Source organism: Bos taurus, chromosome 2 (genome assembly GCF_002263795.3).
Source record: "Bos taurus isolate L1 Dominette 01449 registration number 42190680 breed Hereford chromosome 2, ARS-UCD2.0, whole genome shotgun sequence".
Classification (NCBI taxonomy): Eukaryota; Metazoa; Chordata; class Mammalia; order Artiodactyla; family Bovidae; genus Bos; species Bos taurus.
In genome coordinates this window covers 61,729,850-61,756,187 of record NC_037329.1, presented here as the reverse complement: position 1 = coordinate 61,756,187, position 26,338 = coordinate 61,729,850, and the positions used below count along the sequence as shown (strand labels likewise).

At 37.6% G+C, this 26,338-nt stretch overlaps 1 protein-coding gene across 17 annotated transcripts in view; it reads left to right on the top strand.

Moving 5' to 3' along the window:
• Positions 1 to 26,338, top strand: part of R3HDM1 (R3H domain containing 1) — a 163,256-nt gene that overhangs the window by 43,554 nt on the left and 93,364 nt on the right. For 14 of the 17 annotated variants that reach the window (XM_024980908.2, XM_024980906.2, XM_010802110.4 and 11 more), the window contains one exon: positions 23,445 to 23,653. The gene's annotated coding sequence lies outside the window, so the exon portion shown is untranslated. Of the gene's footprint in view, positions 1 to 7,823; positions 8,355 to 23,444; positions 23,654 to 26,338 lie in introns of those variants that run through there. The other 3 variants (XM_059878539.1, XM_059878528.1, XM_059878560.1) reach the window with 3 other exon arrangements.

Sequence of the window (26,338 nt, the reverse complement as noted above, 5' to 3'; positions counted from 1 at the left end):
GAAGGGGAACAACATTTTTTTGTGTAGTTCTGACTCTTAGAACTCTTAATTTTTCACATATCCTCCAAAATAAGTAAAAGTCATTCTGGATGTGTGTTTGGTAGGTGGTGATTCTGAAATGGAATATAAGCACTAACAAGTGAACCTCACTGTATTACAAATGAATAACAAAATCACTAACCTGAGTGGGGAAGAAAGGAACTAGTAACTTTGGAAAACAGGGTTTTGATTATATACTAGAGGGCTAAAGACTGAAAGAACAAATGTTGTATTCTGTGTGATAAAAGTGTTTCTGTTCTCACAGAAGTATTGTTTAGGAATTCTCAAACTGTTTCTGAGTTTGAACAAATAAGTGAATATATTGTATCAACAGATAATGAATGTACAGTTTTTCTATGTTGGATAAGGAAGCTACAGATAAGGAAATAAGCAATTATGAACTCTGTTTTCTTTGGAGTTAGAGATATCCATACGAACCCATGATTTTTCATATATATACAGATGCAGAATTCAGAAATAAATATAGACATGTGAATATGTATGTTAGTACACATATGTACATGTCTTGGTTCTGTCCTGAGAGAGGCAAAAAGCAGTGAGATCCTAGTAACAAGAAACATGTTAGTGCCTAGATCTTCTCTAAATAGCTTTCTCCAGAAAAAGGAACAGTGGTTCCTGGGAGAAACGGTTGAGTCTGAGGCTGGGGTAGGGAAAATAACAAGATAAGGCTGGAACATCATATGGTACCAGAAAATCATTTAAAAATGAGACTATTGGATTTTAACCCACAACAAAATACATTTCTCATACATAAAAATAAATAGATAAATTGGGAGAAGGGACAGTACTTTCTTACAGGGGAATTCCAGGGAAATTAAAATAACCAGTAGGCAAACAGCACTGTAGTAATTATTGCATGCAAGAACTTTCAATGGATGCTAAAATTAGAGAAATTATAATGAGAAACAAGATATTTCAAAGTCATAAAATACCTCCCCACAAGATGCTTATTAATTACAAAGGAGAAAATAGTAACTTTAGGAAAAACATGGCAGACACCACTTGAACCAAGTAATCAAAGTAAAAATCATCAGTTATTAAGATTTATCAACATCATGTATACCCTCATTATGATGCACTGAGGGTAGTTGTACTTCTCTGATGTTGTTGCCAAAAATGTGTGAGCTCAGTCTAGTCTAATCATGAGAAAATACAAGGTAAGCCTAAATTAACAGTCATTCTAGAGAATAACTGACCAATGCTCTTGAAAAGAATAAAGGTGATGAAAGACAAAGACTGATGTGAGGAACCTTCACGGGCTGGAGGAGAGTAAGCAGACTGACAGTGCAGCATGAGATCCCAGATTGCATCCTCCATCAGGAAGAAGACATTGGTGGGAAACTGAAGAATTCTTTGGCTTAAGGAATTTAAGTAAGATCTGTACATTAGTTAACAGTTCTTGCCCTGCTGAGCTTCTTACCATGCACCAAATTCACTCCTCCTCTGCCTTTGGCTCTCACTCATATTGTTGCTTCTCCCCCAAATACTTTTCTCTTGCTTCGTTATCTGGCAGATTCCTTCAAAAGATAGCTTAAATGTCACTTCCTCCACAAAACATTCTCTGCCTCTCCAGAACTAGTCTTCAAGGCCCACTTGAATGCTTCTTCCCCTGTCCTAGCATTTACCACACTGATACAATAATGTTTGTATCTTTCTCTAGACCATCTGTGGTGTAAAGAATAAATTAGAAAGGGGCAAGACCATTTTAATAGGGCTTCCCAGGTGGTACAAGTGGTCAAGAATCTGCCTGCCAATGCAGGAGATGCAAGAGATGCAGGTTTGATCTCCAGGTTGAGAAGATCCCTTCGAGGAGGAAATGGCAACCTACTCCAGTACTCCTGCCTGAAAAATTCCATAGACAGAAGAGCCTGGTGGATTGTTGTCCCATGGGGTCACAAAGAGGTGGACACAACTGAGCGACTGAACATGTTAAGACTGTTTAAAAGGTTAGAGACCAGTAAGAAGCCTCATGGGGAAATCCAAGCAGGAAATAACGTTTGCCTATATTAGGATATTGCCTGTGAAGGTAGAATTCAAAGATACTTAGAAAGTTTGGAAGATCCTTGAGGGCAGTTTGTCCTGTTTGCCACTAGATTCATAGCAGGGAAATTCTCACAAATCCTGCCTTATAAGCATGACTCCCAATTCCTGCCCATGGAATATTTCACTTTATTCTTAACTGTCTTGAGGCCTTATTTCTGTAATTATCTTTGGAGGTCTATGAGGCTGGCACTTTGGGTATTCCACTGGTTATGAAAGGTTGACTCTGTTCTTCTAACTTGGGAATATCTCAGTTCCTCCTTACCATTCTCGAATCTTCTTTGACATGTTAAGTAAAGAGGATAACTGAGTTTATGTATTTGTTTACTTGCTTGTTTGCTTTTGGTGAGTGGTAGCCAAGAATAGAGATGTGGGTTCGATCTCTAAGTTGGGAAGATCCCTGGAGGAGGGAATGGCAACTCACTGCAGTTTTCTTGCCTGGAGAATCCCATGGATGGAGGAGCCTGGCAGCCTTCAGGCCATAGGGTCGCAAAGAGCTGAACACGACTGAAGCGACTGAGTATCCAGCCAAGAGTAGATGAGAAACTAATGGTTTTTTTCTGCCTCTAGACCAGTTTCCCATGGTAGATACCTTTATGGTTCTTTCATAACATTCTTTCAGTTACCCAGTTTTTAAAAGCGTTTGGATTATCCTTGACTTAGCCCTCTCTTTGATGAGTCATTCATGATTAGCCAAATTTTGCTCTGAGGTGTCTCTCCACTATCTTTGTTTTACCCCAACCATGGTCATCTTATATGTAGATTATTCTAAGAATCTCCTAGTTTACATTCTTAACTTCTCTGCCTTATTATCTTTAACTTAGATTTGCAAGAATTATGTTGATGCTAATCTTTGATATTGAATTATCTCAGTAGAATGAATTTCCCCCTGAATTGAAAGTATTAAAGGAGATAATAGTTGAGTGCTTTATAAGTATATATCCCCTAGCTCTTGGTGTATTTCTTCCTTTTAAAAATCTTTTCATTTAAACTATAATGTTTGATTTTAAAGGTCTTTCATAATTGAGCCAATATTTGTTTATCCTTAATTTCTACAGAGAGAGGAAACAGTGTACCAAGTGTACCAATTAAGAGTAAAGGCTGTAGAATATAAAGTCAGCCTCACAACTTGGGTCTAACATTACACAGAAGAAATCACTTGATCCATTTATATCTCTGTCTTTTCAACTTTAAAATTGGGGATATGGGTGAATGTTTCTTTAACGGTTTTTGTCATGAGGAAATACCTAATATTTGCAGACCACTTCTTGGCATACTACAGGATATCACATTTTATGTTACTGGTAGAAAATAAAAGTATATTAATATTCATCTTAGGTGATCAGTTCTGAAGCATTTAATATGTTATATATTTTTAATGTTAACTGCACATGTATTCGGAGAAGGCGATGGCACCCCACTCCAGTACTCTTGCCTGGAGAATCCCATGGACAGAGGAGCCTGGTAGGCTACAGTCCTTGGGGTCGCTAAGAGTCGGAAACGACTAAACGACTTCACTTTCAATTTTCACTTTCATGCAATGGAGAAGGAAATGGCAACCCACTCCAGTGTTCTTGCCTGGAGAATCCCAGGGACAAAGGAGCCTGTTGGGCTGCAGTCTGTGGGGTCGCACAGAGTCAGATATGACTGACTCGACTTAGCAGCAGCAGCAGCACATGTATTATGGAGAAGGCAATGGCACCCCACTCCAGCACTCTTGCCTGGAAAATCCCATGGATGGAGGAGCCTGGTGGGCTGCAGTCCTTGGGGTCGCTAAGAGTCTGACAAGACTCAGCAACTTCACTTTCACTTTTCCCTTTCCTACATTGGAGAAGGAAATGGCAACCCACTCCAGTGTTATTGCCTGGAGAATCCCAGGGACTGGGGAGCCTTGTGGGCTGCCGTCTATGGGGTCGCACAGAGTCGGACACGACTGAAGTGACTTAGCAGCAGCAGCAGCAGCACGTGTATTAACAGACAGGAAACATTTAAATCATGAAATACTTTCACTTGGGGAAAATCTCAGGTACAGTGAGTGTTAAAAATGCTTGCATGACTTCTAAATATAGGTAATAAGATCACGAGACTCATTACTACTGTGGAGAAAGCAGTCCAGGAGTGAACTTCATGCTTTATGAAATGAAAGGAGTCCATTCCATGAGGGACACAATCCCTTTATGTTTATATTATCCACCTTTACAATTAATCAGATCCAGTAAGAGCTCACAAGGCAACAGGTTAGATAAGGTTAATGTTTGGCTACTTCCAAGTAACATGTGATAGAAACTTGCTGTAGTATCTAATTAGCTGTTTTACACTAAGACTACTATCCTAATGAATAAAAAAATGCTAGAGAAAAGGAGGACTGCTGGAAAAGGTTGTACAGAGAAGTTTAAAGATGGTGTTGTGAATGTCCAGATAGCCTTCTGGCTTTACCAGTTTAAACATTTCACCTCACTCGCTCATATTTTTATCACACTCCCATAATTTAACATTGATAATATTATTATCTAATATACCAGCCACATTCATGCTACCCCAGTTACTAGTTAATATCCTTTATAACTTTTTGAAAAATCTTGAAACCACTCAGAAATCCTCAAACCACTTTATATTTGTTACATCTCTCTGGTCTTTTATAATTTTGCCTATTTTTCCTTTTATAATATTGATATCTGAAGACTTCAAGCTAGCTGTCTTGTAGAATGGTTCACAGTCTACATTTATTTGTTTTATCATGACAGATTCCATTTAAATATTTTCAGATGAGTACTACGTGAGTGTTGTTTTTTTTTTTTTTTTTTTGTCCCCAATTATATTAGCCTGTCCTATTATTGGTGATGTTAAAGTTGCTCACTTGAGTAAGGTAGAGTCTGCTGGTTTAACTTTTACTCTTTGAAATTAAAAGTTAACGGTATCTTATGATAAACATATTCATCTAAGACTAAAAAAAAGTTAACGGTAATCAAAGACTATCTTGGTTCAGTAACGATCTTTCATCTGATAGGTTTTTGTCATTTATTCCTAGTCTTTGCTGGAATCAGCTATTACATTGGAGATTGCAAAATACTGATTTGCCACTTCTAAAAAAATGTTAAATTTCTTAAAAAGTTGGCTCCCATAAGGTGTCTCCTGTTATGGTAGTCATTATTCTTTTTATTCAAAATGTCTTAGGCAATATATGAGAGATTTAGGTTCAAATGTTGTTTTCACCTTTAAAGGTCAAGCACTTAAAAGTCACCTCTTAAGAGCTCAGGCACCAAAAAATTAAGAAAGTTTATCAGCAGTGTCAGTAATTAGATTTAGAAAATTAAATTTCTGTTATTAGTCCCATAGTTGCCCCAGTTCCTTTAATTCGGTTGGGAATTTAGTTTTTACGTTATAACTATAGTTAAACACTGTTAATAGAGTCAGTATGCTTATGCTTTTGCAGAGGAAGTTGTTGAGCGTTCAGAAATGTACAGAATTAAACTTGAGATGCAAGCAAAAAATTAAATCTTACTAATTCATATTCCTTTTTTTTTTAAGATGTATTTATTTATTGGCTATGGTTGGTCTTCACTGCTGCGTCCAGGCTTTTTCTAGTTGAGGCGAGCAGGGGCTGCTCTTCGTTGTGGTGCGTGGACTTGTTGCGGTGGCTTCTCGTTCTGGGCACAGGCCACAGTAGTGTGGCACGTGAACTTCGTTGCCCTCGGACATGTGGGATCTTCCTGGACCAGCATGACTGAACCAGTGTCCCTCATGTTGCAAGACGGATTCTTAACTCCTGGACCACCAGGGAACCCCCTAACTCATATTGTTTTTATTGAGGATTTGTTCTTTGAAAGTTTCCTTTGTTACCTGATCTTGGTACCATGTTTTAAGCACCGTTCCAAGGTATTATAAGAAACCTTTTTTAACCTGTTTCACTATTATTTGTATTGAACATTTATAGGGTACAACAAAGCTAATTTATGTAGTTAATGATATAGTATCCAAAGAAAATATTGAAGATTTTGTGTCTTACTAGCATGTTATAGGTTGCTCTTAAATTAGGAGTTCACTATTGATAGAATTCACTATTGACAGCTAAGTTCTTTCAGAGTTAGAGGGAGACCTCTACCTGACAGTAATGAAACTACATTTTAAAATATTCTTTATTATGATTTTTCATTAATTCAGAGTTACTTGAATTTATAAGACCTTACAGTTTCCAAGGGCTTCTCTGGTGGCTCAGTGGTAAAGAACCCACTTGCCAGTGCAGGAGACGCAGGTTTGATCCCTGTATCTACAAGATATCCTCAAGAAGAAAATGGCAACCCACTCCAGTATTCTTGCCTGGGGAATTCCACGGACAGAGAAACCTGGTGGGCTACAGTCCATGGGGTTGCAAAAAAAGTCAGATACAGCCTAGCGACTAACAACAAAACAACAATTTCCAAAGCTCAAAGATAAATAGAATCATTTGAAATAGCATCCATATATACAAGTGGTTTTATCCTGACCTTTCTGACTGGTAGAAATATTCAGTTTAATTTTGCTACAGTGAAGTTGGGTTCCTTCATTATTCTGCATTTCAGTTTGTTTTCCTGTTTCATAACAAGGGCTTTTTTTAGGATTTTTAAGGAATGTTGCCTTGAATTTATATCTCTCAAAAGTAACAAAGTTTTATCTGAGAAAATATCACTTGTACGTTTTAATGAAAGCAGGAGCCATTTGGGGAAAAGCTAGAGACTTGGATATACGTGTTTTGGTACCCAGACTGGTACTTGGCTTTTACCTCTTACATGCAGATGAGTAGCAAAAAGTATACGACATGGTAAAGGATTGTACACTGAGGAAATAGGTATTTTGGGAAACTTTAAGTAAATTAATGCAAAACATCTCAGACAACAATCACTGTCTTAACACCTTTGAATAGTCAGGAAAGGTTTTGTGGATTTATATATATTACAAACTTAAATCTATATATATATATGTCTGAAATATAGCCTGTTGAAAGCAATAACATAGTTACAGTGCCTTTCATTTTGCCATTTCCTAAGCTGGTATACGGCTTCCCAGGTCTCTCACTAGTAAAGAATCCACCTGCCAAGCTGGAGACTCAGATTCGTTCCCTGGGTTGGGAAGATCCCCGGAGAAGGAAATGGCAACCCACTCCAGTATTCTTGCCTGAGAAATCCCATCGACAGAGGAGCCAGACAGGCTACAATCCATGGGGTTGCAGAAAAGTTGGACATAATTGAACATGTAAGCAGCAGCAGCAGCAAGCTTGTATACAGAGCACTACTGATACGTTAAACTCTATAAGACTTAACCATTTTAGTGGCAGAGAAAAGTATTTTTGGTTAGTGGTATACGTTTTTTTCTTCAAATAGTACAGGTAATAAATGTCTGGTAGGATCCTTGCAGTACCCCCGTATGTTTATGGCAAGTATTTTGTTTTTCTTAGTTCTTAAACGATGTTTTCAGTTCATTCTTTAAGTCTACCACTTGAGCTAATATAGACAACAGACATCTGACACAAGGCAGAATTGTCTTCTGATCGCAGTTCTATTGCTGTCTCCATCTGTTGGTGTGAAGAAGTAATGTTCTTGCCAGAAGAAGCCAGCTCGTTTAAATTTTAGCAGAAACAAGAAATAAGGAATTATGCTCTTAATGCATTTTGTTTCTTTGTGACAGTTAAATCAGTTGAAGATGAGAAACCATCATGGGATGTCAGCTTTTGTAGGCAGATTGTCTTTGAGTTTTTTTTAAAGGGTTTTTGTTAGTGACATTAGAAGTGTTAAAGAGCATTATGAAAAACCTGATGTATTAACTGCCTAGATTTCATACATTTTGTTAAGGGAATTCTGGAAAATATAATAATCTCAACTTTTCTCATCAGCGTGCAACAAAAATTTAATAGCGAGAAATCTCATAAAATCCTGATAGTCTTAGCGCATTCACAGTTTCATAGACTTTTGCATCATTGCTTCTGAATTGCTAATGAAGAGCTCAGTATAGCTTCCGATCCATTTCAGATATTCTGGGTGGTGACTGGCTAGAGTGTTACTGACATCACAACATACAGCTGTTGACTTTCTATTGTCTGAGTCCTCTGCAAGTGCTGTAGACCGCTCCTGCAGCACTCTCCCAATGCCTGACTAATCAGCCGGCTGTGTGTGCACTGAGCTCTGTAGAGGAGCAATGCAGAGCATCAGTTTACAGATGATACTATGGCAAGTACATCTTCATTCACTCTGTGTGATGAAGCAAATACCAATGCGATGAAGGTATGTGACTCTTAATTCATTTAATAATGTGTTCAAAAGGTAAATCAGATGTATGAAGAGTTATTCGTCTTCACTTAGTACCCTAATTTTGCTAGGGGCTTGTGATGAAATCCAACACAAGAGCTTGTTTTTAAAATGGTTTTTGTTTCTTTTTGTAAAGATATGTTTGTTAAGGTTGGTAGAATGAGGAGTAGGATTCATTTGCTTCTCAGTAATAGTAGAAGTTTTTTCTTCCCTAACCCCCAAATTTGTGGTACTCTTTGTACCTTGTTGATAGAATGGTTTACCTGAGTGCTCATTGATATTTGTGTGTAACAGAATAGTTTGTCAGTCAGGAAGATGTCTTCTCCTTCAGGTTCATCTCAAAATAGACATGCTGAGTGGCTTTTTCATTTAAAATTTTTCATTGTGTAACCACTACAGTGTGGATGAGACTTTGGAAATTATAAAACAAAGAACCTTAACTTTCAAACCCAATGTAAATTTTTGTATTCCTTTTTGGGAGAAGAGGTAGAATAGTTTTTAAAGTGCTTATAACAGAAAAACATAGATTTGTCATTGCTCTGATTAGCGTAATCAATTATCACATTGCAAAAGAGAACAAATGCTAACCAAGCTGTAATTTTTGAGAACTGATTTCTAATCATACTATATAAAAACTTTGACATTTATCTTGATATGTTATGATTCTTCAAAACTGAAATCCCACCATATGGGCAATACTGAATAACTGAAATATGTCCATTAGTATATAATTGACTTGTTTGGAAGATTTTTGAGTTTTGCTTGCTTGTTTCCTGGATTTAGCCAAAATGTTAACAGTTTTTGGAATTGCTGTATTGTTTTCACCGCCCCCCATAAGAATCAATTATTTTGATCTTGAGAAATAACTCATCTTTTTTTAGAGGAGACAGGAGAAAACTCACTAAATGGCCTTTTTTCGTTGCTGAATATCATTATTCCTTTTTCTTTTGTTTCTTTCTGATTCCCAATTGTGTAAGTAAGTAGAATTGTGAAAGTATTAATAGCTATTATTAAAATTAGGGAGTTTTATTAGGTACATTATTTCAATCTAATGCCAGGAGAATTTCAATCACCATTTCTTTTTTATGCTCAGGTTTTAAATTTTATGTTCAACAACGAAAGAAAAAAAATGAAAATTAACAGCTCATACTCTTAGTTCTTACCTACAACTGCTTTTATCCATCTTTGTTGCATTCTGCTTTTCTCTTTTTAATTGTCTTTACCCCTTTTCATTTATTGTGTTCTTTAGGTTTCCTTTTGTCTCTCTGCTCCCTGCCCGCCGTGTGTGTGTGTGTGTGTGTGTGTGTGTGTGTGTGTGTGTGTGTGTGTGTGTGTGTGTGCGCGCGCGCGCGCGCGTGCGTGCATGTGAGTAACTTTCTGAGTGTTTGGCTCTTCTCTGTCTCTCTCCTTTCCCTCTGTCTCCCTCCACTGGCCTGTTAGTCTTTCTCACTTTGTCTCAGTCTGTCTCCCTCTCTGTGCATTTCTACCTGGTGTCTCAGAGTCCCTCTCTGTGTGTCTGTCAGTCTTTCCTTTCCTTTCTGCTCACCTGAGGCACCCTCTCTCTGGTGCCTCCGTCTCTCTGTGAGTGTCTCTCTCCCTGCCCCTACTGTCTCTCCCTTTTCCTCTGTTTGCCTCTGTCCCTCCCTCTCCCTCTCTGTTACTGTTGTCTACTTTTCTGCCTTTGTGCCTGGCGTGCCCTGCTCTGGGCCCCTTGCTCCAGCTTTCTGGCTGTCCCCCGCCCCTTCTCTTACTCTTCTGTGCCTGACTTTCTTCCTGCCTCTCTGTCCCTGTTTGCGTCTCCCGTGTCCTTGACACTGTCCTGTTAGTCTTTCTGCCTCCATTTCTCTCTCCCTCTTAGCGTTTTGCTTCCTTCTCTACTCTATCTCCCGGTCTTTCTCCTTCCTGTCCAACCTTCACTCATACACATACACTCTCCAAATTTTCATTGTCCAGGTTTTCAATTTTCATTGGAACCAAATCTGCACTTGACTTTAAATGTTCTTTGGTCATTTAATAGCAGTGACTGGCGACACTTTATGTTAAACTCTGCACTTAATAAAAAATAAACTATTGAGTAATAGTTAAATATATTTTAAATAAACAAGTTTTACCCTTCAGTTTCTTTAATTTTTAAAAATTGATGTTTCAGGCCTTATAAGTGGATTGAAATGATCACATATTGAAATTGTCGTCTAAAATATTTTGTCTTCCAAAGATACACATTTTAGACTGTTAAAGGGAATTCTTTTTCTCTCAAATTATTTTTCTATTTTCCTATTTTTCTTAGAAAACACCTTTAAAATTTTCACATTTCAAGATAACTTAACACAATACCTACTTCATAATTGTGTTCCAAGTCATATTTTTTAATATACCATTCTGTATTTTTCCAAATGTCATACAGTGGATGTACAATGGGATTTTTAGCTTTTTATTTTGAAATAATTGTAGAGTCACAGAAAATAGCAAAATACTAGAGAAGTCTCATGTGTTTAAAGATTTTTAACATTTAAAATTTTTTTTTCAAGATTTTGTGCCTTATATCTTCGTATTTAAAATGGTCTGAGGAACAGAAATTCACTTAACATTTACATGTGTACATAGTAACAAACCTAGCAACTGTCATCATACTGTTTTTATTTTGCTTTGTAAAACAGATTAAGATAGCAAGTTGATTAAGGCATAGTTGTCTTAATGGCACTGTGGTTTTGTGATAACTCATAGAGCTATCAGGGAAGATGCTTAAATTTTTGGCTAACAAGTTATATATGTTTAAGACACAAAGTAAGATGTATAAGATAAAAATGTTTTCAGAGCTGAGTTAAATGTCATCTTCATGTATAACTCTCCCTTCTGTGAAATCATGTAACATTTCTCTTGGTGCCTCTGCTGATTGTCATAGTTCTCTTCTCTGCGATATAATCAGATTCTTGGTCATGTGGGACATGGGGTAGGAGTGAAATAGAACCCCCCAAAAAATCATCATCTCTGAAAATCTTCTTGTCACACCTCCCTAGCTGAGGAACCCCCATTCTAATTGATAGAAGATGTCTTTAATAGAGTTAATAGTTTTTTTTTTTTTTCAATCAAGTTCTTCTAAGCCCTAGAATTCCTCAGATGTACTTTAGTAACTAGATAAATGGTTGAAGCCCAGTTAATATCTTTCTTTTTTTTTTCTTTTTTTATTTTCCAGTTAATATCTTTCAACCCAGCCCCACCTTCTCACTTGAAATTTACGGGTTTGTGTAAAATCTGCGTGTATATATGTATACATGTGCATGTGTGGATATATGTGTGTGTTTCTCCCAAGCCTATACTTGAATGTTAATTAACAATCTTGTTTTATATTTCATATAAAACACACATACAAAACATTGTATAACATGCATATATAAAATATAAAACAAGAGATGCCAACTAGGATTTATGTATGTGCTTCTAAATAACCTAAAACCACATGGAAAATGTCCATGAACCTACTCATGTCTGAGTGCTGCATCCCTGCAGAGTTTAATAAGCTTCTCAAGCCGGATCCGTTTATGGTCTAAAAATAATTAAGAGTTACTGCTTTATCGTGTCTGTAAATCATTATTCAATCTACTATGCTGGTTTGACATCTTCTCTCTTTTCTGTTATTTTCAAATACTTAGAAGGGTATATGGTTTCTATCTTCAGCAGAAGGCACTTCGACAGAAATCACGTGCCTTTTCTATTTTTTTTTTTTTCAAGTAGTTTGAACATATGCAGTGCTGATTACCAAGCATATCTAATGTCACGCCGTAATACAGGATCACTAGAGAGAGACAGTAGAACATTTTATCATCTCAGTATTTTCAAAGTGCTAGCTAAACCACAACTTCTTTTAACAGGTAGGAAATGAATGACATCAGAAATTGTAGACTGAATGCCCCATTGAATTTCAGTGACAATTGTAAAGAAAGCAACAGAAACTTATAAACTATTAATAACTACTGAAACAATTTGATGTAGTGGGTATAGTTCAAGGAATAATGAAAGAAAGTCATTAATAAATCCAATCTGAAACGTATTAGAAATCAGTTCTCAAAAATTACAGCTTGGTTAGCATTTGTTCTCTTTTGCAATGTGATAATTGATTACGCTAATCAGAGCAATGACAAATCTATGTTTTCCTGTTATAAGCACGTATTAGACTGGATTTATTCATTTTGAACTAATTAAATTGGACAGAACCTTAGGCACTTTAAACAGAAGCTATATCTGCTCATTCTACAAATGTAGGGGATAGTGTGAATTTCTGGAGACCAGGAGGTTCTCAGTGGTGTGCACACATGCCTAGCAGCAGCATCTTCAAGCTATAATAGTATTTGCACTTTGTTGTGCACATCCTTTTATAGAGTATGACTGTAGATGGTGGCCATTGAAAGACAACACCTGTTCTACCTCAAGCTGTTTTTAAGCTATTTTTACTGACCATGAAATGCTCTTTGACTGAAAAGAAATAAAACATTTTTGAGCCTTTTTTCCCCTGAACATAATCCCTAGGTGCTTTCTTGAAAGAGGGTTGTGATCCTTTGTTGGAAAGAATGTAGTTGGCAGTTCAAGAAGTGAAGGGTGGCACATTAATAGTTATAAAACAGAATGTCTGCCGATTGTAACCTAAATTAAAATCTTGTAAAGGAAACATTTTTTGTCATAAGGAGGAAATGGGTCATGTTAAACCTACTGATTCAAATGCTAGAGAAAATGAAGTTTCACATGTTGATGAAATACATAAGCCATCAAAGAACCTTTGGATAGATTAGATAAATGTGCCAGTAGCTCAGCGTGAATTTTGCTGAGACTCTTTGATGACAGAGCTTAATACCTTTAAGGCCTTCAAAGAACTTCCATTGTGATCCAGTGATAAGAATGAAATGCTAGCCATGGATTAAAAAGTACATTAGAGATAAATTCATTTAGTTATATTAGTAGTACAGCGGGGGGAAAAATCAAGTGAAAGAGTTCTGAAGGAGTAAAGGGATACCACATTAGAGTCTAGCTTAAATACCATAAAGACTGAAGGCTTCTGATAGCATGGCCTAGCATGCCATATAAAGATATGCCTTTTCATTGATGGCATTAGGAATGGATGAATAAACTGGGATTATGTTCACAATATTCACTTTTATTCATGAACTGTAAACTACAGGTATTATCATGCTGTGAACCTAGCACAAACCACATTAGTAAGAATGTAATGAATGAGACTAGACTATGCAAAAGGTTGATAACTGCAATGGCTCATGACACTGAGTAACCCAGCATGAGACCAAGCTTCGCAGGTTAAGGCATGGTCCTCTGTAAGTCTACCCTCACTTCTAATCAGCCAGCTACAGATTTGAAGGTTCCCTTTACCCCCTCAGGTTTTAAAAATTCACTAAAATGACTTCTAGAACTCAGGAAAGTGCCTAACTTCCATTACAGCTTTATTGTAACAGATACAAAAGATTTGGGAGGGTCCCAAATGCAAAGCTTCCCTCGTCATCTCTGTGGAATGAGCTAGGATGTGTTACCCTTCTGGTACAGGTATGTGACTGAATACTACAGTTTGGGGAAGCTCACCCAAGCTTCAGTTTTTAGTAGTGTTTCATGACATCAGCATGATTGACTGAATCATTGTCCCACCGGTTGAATTCAGTCTCTCACCTCCCCTTTCCCTTCCCAGAGGTCATGCTGATATTGCATTGGCTCAGAGCCCCAACTTTATAATCCTGTTAATCATTCAGGTGTGGCCAGTCCACATCTTGAGTCATCTTCTTCACATCAGTTCTGTAGGGCCTCCACCATAAGTTACCTCAGTAACATAAACAATCAGTACCCTGTATTCCTATCACTTCCAAGAATTTAAATTTATTTTTTGGTCTTGTCATGTGGCTTTTGGGATCTTAGTTCCTTGACCGGGGATTGAACTCAGGCCATGGCAGTGAAAGCACCAAGTCCTTACCACTGAACTGCTGGGGAATTCCCCCGAATTCCAAGATTTTAGATGCTACCTCCCAGGAACTAGAGACAGAGGCCAGCCAAATTCTTTACTACACAATATTTTATTCTCTTAAATATTGATAGTGTCTTTGGTGTTCTGTATTAGGGTAATAATTTACTTTTCTGGCTGTCATTATTCCAAGAGATAAGTCAAGGTTGAATAAACAGATGTTTTTCCCTTTAAATAGTTCCCTTTAGCAGGTTCCATTGCTTAAAAGCATCTCTCAGTAGATAATATACTATGTAAAGAATGAATTAAAATCAATTCAAACTCAGTATGGAACAAAAAATCTATACTCTCTCTTCTTACATGCCCATTATCGTAATTTCTCCTCTCACATCCTTCTTATCTGTGCTCAAGTTTCCAAGAATCTAAACCTTCAAATGTTCTTTATTTCCCAAAACATGATCAAATGATAAGACCAGTCTTTTTTCTTCCATGTGGTCTTTAAAGGGGATCTTACTATGTGCCAAGAGATCTTATTATAACCTGGTATGTTTATGTGAGTCCTGCATTTAACACATACGTAGGGAGCATCTCTCATGAGCTCATGAACAGCCCTTTCATGCTCTTTCAGTTTTTGTCCTTCTCTGGCCCACTGCCACTTTTGCTAGTGCTTGCTATGAATTTGCTAATATTCCTGCCTAAAGTTCTGTCTCCTAGAGCTTCTGATACAGTTAGTCTTCAGGGCACCATATTCTCTAGAATCTTCTGTACTGGCCATGATCCCTTATATACCTTGAACTGTTTGTCTTCCCCTTTTTCTCTCCTGCGTTGGTTCTCTAATGGGAAACACATTCTTTAGCCTCTGCATCAGCTCCAACTAGGAACCCCACTACATAGAAATATAGAAAGACTTCTTTTAGTACTCTAGCATTCCTAGCCTCCAGCTTTTTGCCTTTTGATTGGCATTGTTAGGCTTCTTAAGCAATGTACCATATAATGTTATAATGGTAGATCTGGAAATGGCTGTTCGATAACACCTGAGTCATTTCATTTACTCCCATTGCAATGACTTCAGTTAAACAATCTCAGAAACCTGTAGTCTTGATATCTATAGACTTCCTCTCAGAAGGACTATGCCTAGACATTTCTGGATGTTGGAGTCAGCTGTAATGAGCCTCCCGCTAGAGACTCACTCCAATATTTATCCTCACCCATCATTCTTCGAAGAGTCCAAAGCTATCCCAACTTCCTCATTTTTAGCACATAATGTCCTAGGTTTGAAATAGACAAAAGTGTTTATTAGATATGAATTCCCTTGGCTTCTTGTCACATTCTCTTCATTTTTCTGAGAATGGTAAGTACTTGTAAGGCTTGTCCTTTCATTTGTTCTTCTGACTCCAATTCTTCATTTCTTTCTACTTCAGATTTTCCTTCTCATTCTCATCCTTTTTTCCTTTTCAAGACTCCAATTTCCCTCCGTCCTTTCTCTGCTTTCTATCCTGACAGCCTTCCCCTAGCTTTGCATCTCATGCTAACCTTGTTACCAGATCCAGCAGACTCTTTGTTTCTCCACCTTCCTGCCCATCTCCTAAGGATTTGGTATTCCCTGGGAATCCTTTCCTAAGTCCACTTCTTTTCTTACTCAGTGCCTTCTCAGCAACTGCATCTAGGTTGATAATTCAGAACTTCTGTCTGTTCAGCACTTCTACCCAGTCAACAGTAGCAGCCTTTCCTTCTCTGCTTAACACGTGATGGTACAACTCCTGATTAGATTTCTCCCCCTGAATGTCCTGAAGGCACCTTGAACATACTGTATACAAAACTGAAGTGAGATTGTTCTACACCAAATCCTCTTTTCCCCCCTCTTATGTTTCCTCCATCCTAAAGGAGATCAGTCCTGAGTGTTCATTGTAGGACTGATTTTGAAGCTGAAACTCAATACTTTGGTCACCTGATGCAAAGAGCTGACTCACTTGAAAAGACCCTAATACTGGGAAAGATTGAGGGCAGGAAGAGAAGGGGACGACAGAGGATGAGATGGTTGGATGGCATCACTGACTCAGTGGATATGGGTTTGGGTGGACTTCGGGAGTTGGTGATGGACTGGGAGGCCTTGCGTGCTGCGGTTCATGGGGTGGCAAAGAGTCAGACACGACTGAGTGACTGAACTGAACTGATGTTTCCTCTCTTAGTGGGTAGCAAGCGTTACCTGCACAGTCATGTGTATCCTGTCATAACTATCACATTCCTAACCTGTATCTGTCGGAGAAGGCAATGGCACCCCACTCCAGTACTCTTGCCTGGCAAATCCCATGGATGGAGGAGCTTGGTAGGCTGCAGTCCATGGGGTCACGAAGAGTTGGACACAACTGAGCGACTTCACTTTCACCTTTCTCTTTCATGCATTGGAGAAGGAAATGGCAACCCACTCCAGTGTTCTTGCCTGGAGAATCCCAGGGATGGCGGAGCCTGGCGGGCTGCTGTCTATGGGGTCACACAGAGTTGGACACGACTGAAGTGACTTAGCAGCAGCAGCAGCAACCTGTATCTGTATCAACCTCTGTATCTAGTTGGTCTCCCCAGTTAATTACTGTCTGTTCTATTAGCGTCCTTGTTTCTAGAGGCAGTATATATAGGCAGTGGCTAGCAGCAAGGGCTCTGAAGCCAGACTACCTGAATTCAAATTCTAACTCTGCCACTTAGTAGTCATGCAACCTTGAGTAAACTGCCTGGTCTTTCTCTGCCTCCGCTTCCTCACTTGTAAAATGGAGACATTCAGAACTCCTTAGGGTTGTTAGGTGGATTAAATGAATTAATAAAATGTCAGAACCAAAAAAAAAAAAAAAAGCATTATAACAAAATGTTCAGTACTTACTACTCAGAATTAGCAAATTGTTAACCTTTTGTTGTTTGCTACAGATCTTTTTCTTTAAAAAATAAAATAATAAAGACATGCTAAAAATTCCTGTGCTTCTCACCAGAAACTTCCAGAGAGAATTACTAACACGAAATAGATGTGTATCCTTCCAATTCATGATTGTGTCATTTTAAAATTTTTCCATAAGTTGCATTGTATTAAAACAATTCAGTGAGTATTTTTGTAGTCTCCTCATGTACATATATGAGTCTCTTCGGTGTATAGATCCAGAAGTGTAAATGTTGGGCATAGGATAGGACAAATTTAAACTTCATTTGTTATCACAGATTACTAACATAAACTCATAGTATTTGAGAGTTTTCACTCCCCGTGCCCTTGCCAACTCTAGCTATCGTCACATTTCTTGTCTTTAGCCTCAGTTCATATACTCTGTTCCCGTTAAATGAACTTCTTTTTCCTTTGGCATCTTTGTATGCAGCAGATTCATGTAACACCTTACCTCCCCATTAAGTTTTTTAATAAAAGTAATTTGTCTCAGAATCTGATGGTTGTTTAGTCACAAAGTTGTGTCCTATTCTTTTGCGACCTCATGGACTATAAGACTCTACTAATCTGTTATTCCCTCTCATTCTTTAATTTACCAAACCTTTTTACTTTTCTTTTTTTTAATTATTTTCTCTTTTTTAAAGTTTTTTTCTTTTTATCTTTTTTCCTCTTTTTAATATCATCTTAAAATATTTTATGTGTTTATTGATAAATGTCATTATTAACCTCCTCGTTTGGGTTTAGCAAACTCTTTGCATCAAGGTAGTTCTTTCTCTTCTGTTCATTTTTAATAATATAGCTAATACTTGCTGCAGCTTCCTGAGGTCACTCCATACCTTTTGTTGGATGACAGCAACTGTTTATAAATCACATAGGCAGTTACCATTTTGAAATGTTGCTGCTTGTATTCTTTTTCAAGTAAATGACAAGTGATTGACTCTGAGAATGTGTATTTCCACTATTTCTAAATATAGCATAAACCATGGATAGTTGTGGGCTTTTTTTTTTTTTTTGGCTTTTCCAAGTAGAGGCCTTTGGCCAATGGTTTGTGTCTGTCTTTAACCTTAGGAGAAGTTGTATGTTGATCTTGTGCATTTGGCTTATTTAATAAATGTGCCTGCCCGATTACATTTCTTCTCTAAGGAAAAAAATACAGCATTGTGTCTATCTAATAAAGTGACATTGCAGTGCCAAATTCTATTCAGATAACTTAAATAATGTAACTCCTCCCCCCCCCCCATATTTATGTGAAAAAAAAATTTTTTTTAACCTGTGTGGCCACATTTCTTTCCCACAACAAAATTATAATTATTTGGGGGATGGGGGTGAGCCATGGGCTTGTGGGATCTTAGTTCCCTGACTGAGGATTTACCCAGGCCCCCCGCAGGGGAAGTGCAGAATCCTAAACACTGAATCATCAGGGGATTCCCTTAAATAACTTTTTGATGTTTTATCTAGAAAAAACTGGTTTTCAGTGTGTGAAATTAGAATATTTATTTTTCTGATTATGTAACTTTTCAGTTCTTTGTGCTATATAAACACATAGGCTTCTCTGGTAGCTCAGACAATAAAGAATCTGCTTGCAGCGCAGAAGACTCGGCTTGATTCCTGAGTCAGGAAGATCCCCTGGAGAAGGGACTGGCTACCCACTCCAGTATACTTGCCTGGAGAATTCCATGGACAAGAGAGTCTGGTGGACCACAGTCTATGTGTTAGCCAAGAGTCAGCCATGACTGAGCACCTAACATACTCATAGAACCACATACGTTAGGCTCTACGCAGAATAAGGTGAGGCTTTGAATTAGCAGTGGTTAATTTTTATTGCTGAAAATTCTGTCTGAAATCTTCACTGGAGAAATTGTTCATTCATGGACTGCATATGCTTTCAAAATGTCGATCCTAATTCTGCCCTGCTTTGTTACCCTGAGAAAGGTAGCTAACTATGCATATTTATCATTGGTAAGCTCCTTGGCTTCATGTTGTTCCTTCACCACAAACTGAATCCTTGTTACCAGCCAGGTTTACATAGTTTAATACTTAAGATCACAAGAGATAGGGAAATTAAGAGAAACCGGATGATTACCTGACAGTTCTGCTAATTTAGTAGCAATTAGCCTGACTAACCATAAATAAAAATAGGATCTCTGTACTATTATGTACTATCTACGTGAAAAGGGTAAATCTACTACTTTCTTTCTTGAACACAGTGTTACCAAGTTACTACACATTTTAAGTATTTTTTGAAATAAATATGCTCTATAAACCCAAATTGTCTCTCTTCTTGGTACATATTAATGATGATACAGCATTTTGGGTAAGAGCTTAGAGAGGAGTATCTGTCTGCCCGGGTTCATATCCTGCTTCATATCCCACTCTTAGCATCTGTGTGACCATGGACAAAGCAATTTATCTGTGCCTTAGTTTCCTAATCTGTAAAATGGGGATATTGATACAGCCTACTTCCTAGAATTGTTAGGAGCTTTTTTTTTTTTTTTTTTTTTTTTTTTTTAGTTCTACCAGTTTATTGCTACCAACCCATCTCCCTCCACCCTCATTCATGCATGCTCAGCCATGTAACCCCATGGATTGCAGCCCGCCAGGCTCCTCTGTACATGGACTTTCCAGGCAAGAATATTGGATTGCTTTGCCATTTCCTTCTCCATGTTATGAGTTTTAAATGAGTTAATTATGAAAGGTATTAGAACAGTACCTGCACTGGTAGGCTGTTTATGAGTAGTTTTTGGTGCTAGTTACTTGTATTTCTTTTATAAATTTCTGGTTCCCATTTCTCTCCTTTTCTCTTTGGTTTTTAAGACCTTTTTTTACTTTAAAGATTTTGGCCCTTTTGTATTGAAAATATTTTTGTTACATGATTTGCCTTTTAATCTCTTACATTTTTGTCATACAAAAATATATTGAAACTTTATTGTAAATTTTGTTAATATTTTTCTTTGATAGCTTCTAAATTTTTACATCATTCTTGGGAAGGACTCTCACAAAATAATTATGAAATATTTCCTATATTCGTATGCTTTTATAGTTTAACTTTTTTAGGTTATAAAAATTTACTTTTCCCTCTAATGCCCATTTGCATATGGTGTTGGGTGGATGCCAGCCTTTCTGTGCATAAGATTCTGAAGATTCTATTATGTATAATACATACATGTGGCATTTCTCTTTTGTTGGCTACCTGGTAGCTTAGAAATTGTGTATAATCAAATCTCTGTTGTTTAGTTGCTCGGTCCTGTACAACTCTTTTGTGACCCTGTGGACTATAACCCACGGGGCTATGGAATTTTCCTCTGTCTGTGGGTTTCCCAGCCAAGAACCCTGGAGTGGGTTGCCATTTCCTTCTCCAGGGGATCTTCCCAACCCAGGGATCGAACCCACATCTGCATTGGCAGGCATATTCTTTACAGCTGACCACCAGGGAAGCAATCAAATCTCTGATATATCCCTAATAAATAACATTACTGGCTGGAAGAATGTATTTTCAAAGACGAGTTTGAATGTTGAGTGCATATATACATCTTTTTTTTTTATGTTTTGTTGCAACAAATAAAATTTGTTTTATGTTGGAACAAATTCTCAGAAGCTCAGTTTTTAAATATCAGTAACAGTAGGTACTCAGATGTATGCATTTAATAGATGTCAATATTATTTTTCCTTTTCTTTCTATTGTAGAAACCTACCCAATTCATTTAAGTTCCTTAATCATGTTGACTTACTGTATAGCTATCTATTACATAAGGAAGGTGCATTTAATTGACTCCTGAGTGTTGTGCCAGAGATATAATCTGCCATTTCTGTCTGTGGCTTCCTGTCCTTGACACCTACACATCCACATAGCCTTAGGTAACCCTAGAAATACAGGCTTTGTGCCACAATAAAAGTAATTTTGTTGTAGTAAGTACCAAGAAGCTGGAATCTCTCTTTTACTTGAAGATTTAGAGAGGAAAACATTTGTATTTAAAATAAATACATTATTACTTTTGAGAAGTAAAGTTGATGTGAATTTTTAATGTTTAATGGCAAAGCTCTAATGAGAGCCCAGTGAGGCTGTACACTGAGGCAAGTACCCTCCTCCCCAACATAGGCACATTCAAACAAACTCCAGTCATTCTCTCCTGTTGAGCTTTGTAGGATTTATGCATAAGAAAAGTTGAGGTATACAAGGCCACTGTGCACCCTATGTGGGCCTCGGTCAGTCTGCTATCATGAAGGGTACAGCCAGGACACAACAGATAAAGCTTCAACCAACTGCTGGCCTAAGGTGATTCTTACCATGAAAGAAAGCTATTATAACATTTTTGGAGTGCCCACTCTGTGAGAGATACTGCAGCAAGTGCTTGACCTTTAAGCCATTCAAATCTTCTAACCATTTATCAGTTAAATATTTTTTTCCCTACAGTCTGCTGCTGCTGCTGTTGCTAAGTCGCTTCAGTCGTGTCCGACTCCGTGCGACCCCCACAGACGCAGCCCATCAGGCTCCTCTGTCCCTGGGATTCTCCAGGCAAGAATCCTGGAACGGGTTGCTATTTCCTTGTCCAATGCATGCATGCATGCTAAGTTGCTTCAGTCGTGTCCGACTCCCCTACAGTCTGTAGGATTGAAAAGAGTCAGACCTGACTGAGCACACGCACACTAATGCTAATGCATTGAGTTTGCTGTTATACTGCTACTTCCTTTCCAGGTAATAACTGGCCAGTTGGTTCAGCAGCACTCATTAATTTGTTGTCAAGTAGTGTGGCTTATTAGCAAGTATTGGTCATATAAATTGGTTGTATGACTTTGGATAAGTCATTTTATTTCTGGGCACTGATAACTTGCATGTTTATCATACAGTTGGATTTGGTGGTCCCTAAGATTCCTTGGGTCCTTAGAAGATCTTCTGATCCTTGTTCACCTCTTCACATTGTGCCTCCTCCTCATTATCCCTTGCAGCTTTTCCTTTCGTGATACCTTACTCACTTCTTAAGTGAACTGCAACCATGCTCTCTTAGAGTTTTGAATGTAAAAAAGTCAAAATTAAATCACAAAATTTCTGCAAGAACGCAAAGAATTTTGCTGCTTAGTGAGTGCTGCCATCTTGTGTCTACCATTTTATGAGAGAAAAAATTTTAAATGAGAAAAATAATATATTTAAGTATTTTTTGGTTTGTTTCAGGTGGATTTTTTTTCTTAAGCCTAGTCATTATATTTAGTGGCCCAGCAACCTTGGTCATATTGAAATGACGATGTCAATTAGAAAACAGTTTAACACTTGTTTGTAATACGTCCTTTTCTGTTATCCTGTAGTCAAACACAGTGTAATTGAGATATGAAAACTAATATGAATCTGTGTTGGGGTTCAAAATAATTCCATTTCCAAGTCGTTTTTAAAGAATTAGTATAAGATGTGAATTCTTCTGTGATGTATGCTCAGCAGTATTAGTATTACATCTCTTGGTGGTTAGACCCCATTATGTGCAGTTGTTCACCTTAAAACTGTGCTGTCCTGTTTATTGACAACAGATTGTCAAAGGAAGATGGAAGAGCGACACAAAGTGTTTTTTGCTGTGATGTAGTCCCTTGTACCAAAAAAAAGAGAAAACTTTAAATGAAACTGACTATAAAAACAGATGACACTGAGAGAATTTTGGCATTAATCTTTCAGATGTCTTTAAAAATAGTCTGTCACCCTTTATAGACATTTGCTTTTAACAGACAATGTGTGTTTCTTTGAACGTGTTAAATGGCTTATTACAGCTTTTGTTCTTTTAAAAACCTAGAATGTGATTATTTTTAAAAATTACTGTTTTATATCCATGGAGTTGTAGCTTTGGAAGAAAACTCTAAAAATCATAGTTCTTGGAGGCAAGAATTCCCTGGTTCTGATACTGGGCACACTTTTAAAATGAAAATCATCATCTCCCTTACAACACTGACCATATACTCTGTTCTTATTATATATCTATTCCCTTGCTTTCTTCTTCCTTCTGCTTTTACAGCAGAAGAGTCTAGGTGGCTTCATGACTTACTCAGGCTCACAAGACCAGTGTATGTCAGAATTGTGTAGAACTAAGTGTTCTGGCCCTCGTTTAGGACAAGAAAACAGTAAAGTCACCAAGAGTAGTCTTTTTAATTTCCAAATTACTGTGTAGTATTTAATTTCCCTTGGCTATTTTGTTAAAATATTTTGTTTTAATTTTAGGCCGCTGAGAGATATGATATATTTGATCCAAGACAGTCCATTTCAGTCCAGGAATCTACAGTGGTGACAAGGACATGGGACTCCTCCTGCCAGATTCCAAATGGGTCAAGACAATTGACATCCTGGCTGACAACTGTGAAAAAGAACCTTGGATTATTTTATTTTATTTTTGTGGAACACCACAATCCCAAATCCATAGGACACATCAGGTAACCTAACCTCTCTTATCATTTAAGAAAAATTAGAGATTTTTCTTTCAAAATCGTAAGCAATCAGAACACTTTAAATAACCTCTTCCCCCTTACTAACTTTACTGTTTTGAGAATGAATCACTTAACTTTGGTACGAATATAATTAAGGAAGACTTTTTTTTTTTTTTTAAGCTTTTCAGATGTATTTATGGATTCCTAAGATAGGTTTAGGTATTTCATTGCAAAACATTCTTTTAGGAAAAGAAATCTTGAATTTTCCATGTAGAAAAAACAAGGTCTACTGGATTTTTCCCTTCTCAAGATTTAATTATGAAATTTTGAGAAACACAGAGAAGTTGAAGGAATTTTACAGTGAAACCATTTAACCACCCCTGCATTCTACCATCAACATTTTATTATACTTGCTTTAACCTGCATCTGTCCATCTGTACCCATCCCTCTACCTATTCAGTTTATCTTCATTTTTTTGATGCATTTTGAAATAGATTGTCCTTACCACACACACACAAATTTAATTATGTGAGGTGATGGATTGCATTACCTGGAGCAGTGGCCACAGGACTGGAAAAGGTCAGTTTTCATTCCAATCCCAAAGAAAGGCAATGCCAAAGAATGCTCACACTACCGCACAGTTGCACTCATCTCACATGCTAGTAAAGTAATGCTCAAAATTCTCAAAGCCAGGCTTCAGCAATATGTGAACCGTGAACTTCCTGATGTTCAAGCTGGTTTTAGAAAAGGCAGAGGAACCAGAGATCAAATTGCCAACATCCGCTGGATCATAGAAAAAGCAAGAGAGTTCCAAAAAAACATCTATTTTTGCTTTATTGACTATGCCAAAGCCTTTGACTGTGTGGATCACAATAAACTGTGGAAAATTATGAAAGAGATGGGAATACCACAGACCACCTGACCTGCCTCTTGAGAAATTTGTATGCAGGTCAGGAAGCAACAGTTAGAACTTGACATGGAACAGCAGACTGGTTCCAAATAGGAAAAGGAGTTCATCAAGGCTGTATATTGTCACCCTGTTTATTTAACTTATATGCAGAGTACATCATGAGAAACGCTGGACTGGAAGAAGCACAAGCTGGAATCAAGATTGCGGGGAGAAATATCAATAACCTCAGATATGCAGATGACACCACCCTTATGGCAGAAAGTGAAGAAGAATTAAAAAGCCTCTTGATGAAAGTGAAAGTAGAGAGTGAAAAAGTTGGCTTAAAGCTCAACATTCAGAAAACGAAGATCATGGCATCCTGTCCCATCACTTCATGGGAAATAGATGGGGGAAACAGTAGAAATAGTGTCAGACTTTATTTTTCTGGGCTCCAGAATCACTGCAGATGGTGACTGTAGCCATGAAATTAAAATACGCTTACTCCTTGGAAGGAAAGTTATGACCAACCTAGATAGCATATTGAAAAGCACAGACATTACTTTGCCAACAAAGGTTCGTCTAGTCAAGGCTATGGTTTTTCCTGTGGTCATGTATGGATGTGAGAGTTGGACTGTGAAGAAGGCTGAGCGCCGAAGAATTGATGCTTTTGAACTGTGGTGTTGGAGAAGACTCTTGAGAGTCCCTTGGACTGCAAGGAGATCCAACCAGTCCGTTTTGAAGGAGATCAGCCCTGGGATTTCTTTGGAAGGAATGATGCTAAAGCTGAAACTCCAGTACTTTGGCCACCTCATGTGAAGAGTTGACTCATTGGAAAAGAGTCTCATGCTGGGAGGGATTGGAGGCAAGAGGAGAAGGGGACGACAGAGGATGAGATGGCTGGATGGCATCACTGACTCGATGGACGTGAGTCTGAGTGAACTCCGGGAGTTGGTGTTGGACAGGGAGACCTGGCGTGCTGCGATTCATGGGGTTGCAAAGAATCGGACATGACTGAGCGACTGATCTGATCTGATCTGATCAAATAATCATATTGTACACCTTAGGCTTATATGTTATTATATATCAGTTATATCTCAATAAGTCTAGAAAAAAATAGCAAGTGGTTTATAACTTCTGCTCTTCAGGTTCACGTATTTCATATGTCCTAAAATGAGAGCTCTATCTGATAGGTTCCTATTTGATATTCAGTGTAAAGTTCCCATTGTTGTCTTAAACTCACTGAAGATATGAAATATATTGGCTTCTTTTGTATTTGATCTCCTTTGAAGTACTAAAGCATCTGGTAATGTATGTTGTTTGGCCCTGAGTCATGTAAATCAGGAGAGTTTTCAGTGCTTGATTCATAATGCTGGACAGTTATTAGTGCAAATTCACAACTGTATTTTGTATAGAATGTCACTATTTTTAAAGTTATTTCCTTTTGGAATTGCAAGTTAATTTAAGAAATTAGAAATTTTAGGAATGGTAAATGAAAGCTCTGAAGCTATGACAGGAAGATTTTGTCCCTATGACAGGGACAATACTCATAATATCCCTTCAGATAAAAAGGTTTCTGATGTCAGCCCAGTATATAACTCTCCATCCATTACCTTTCATCTGGATAGGACTTATTCCTTAATGTTTCTTATGAACTTTCACAGTGGTGTGCACATCAAAATCACCTCATACCCTTATTATATCCCTTATCTCATTGTCTTATGATTTTTTTTTAATTTGGATATATTTGCCACTAAACTGTATGCTCTTTGGAAGCAGGAATTTTGCATTTATCCATGTATATT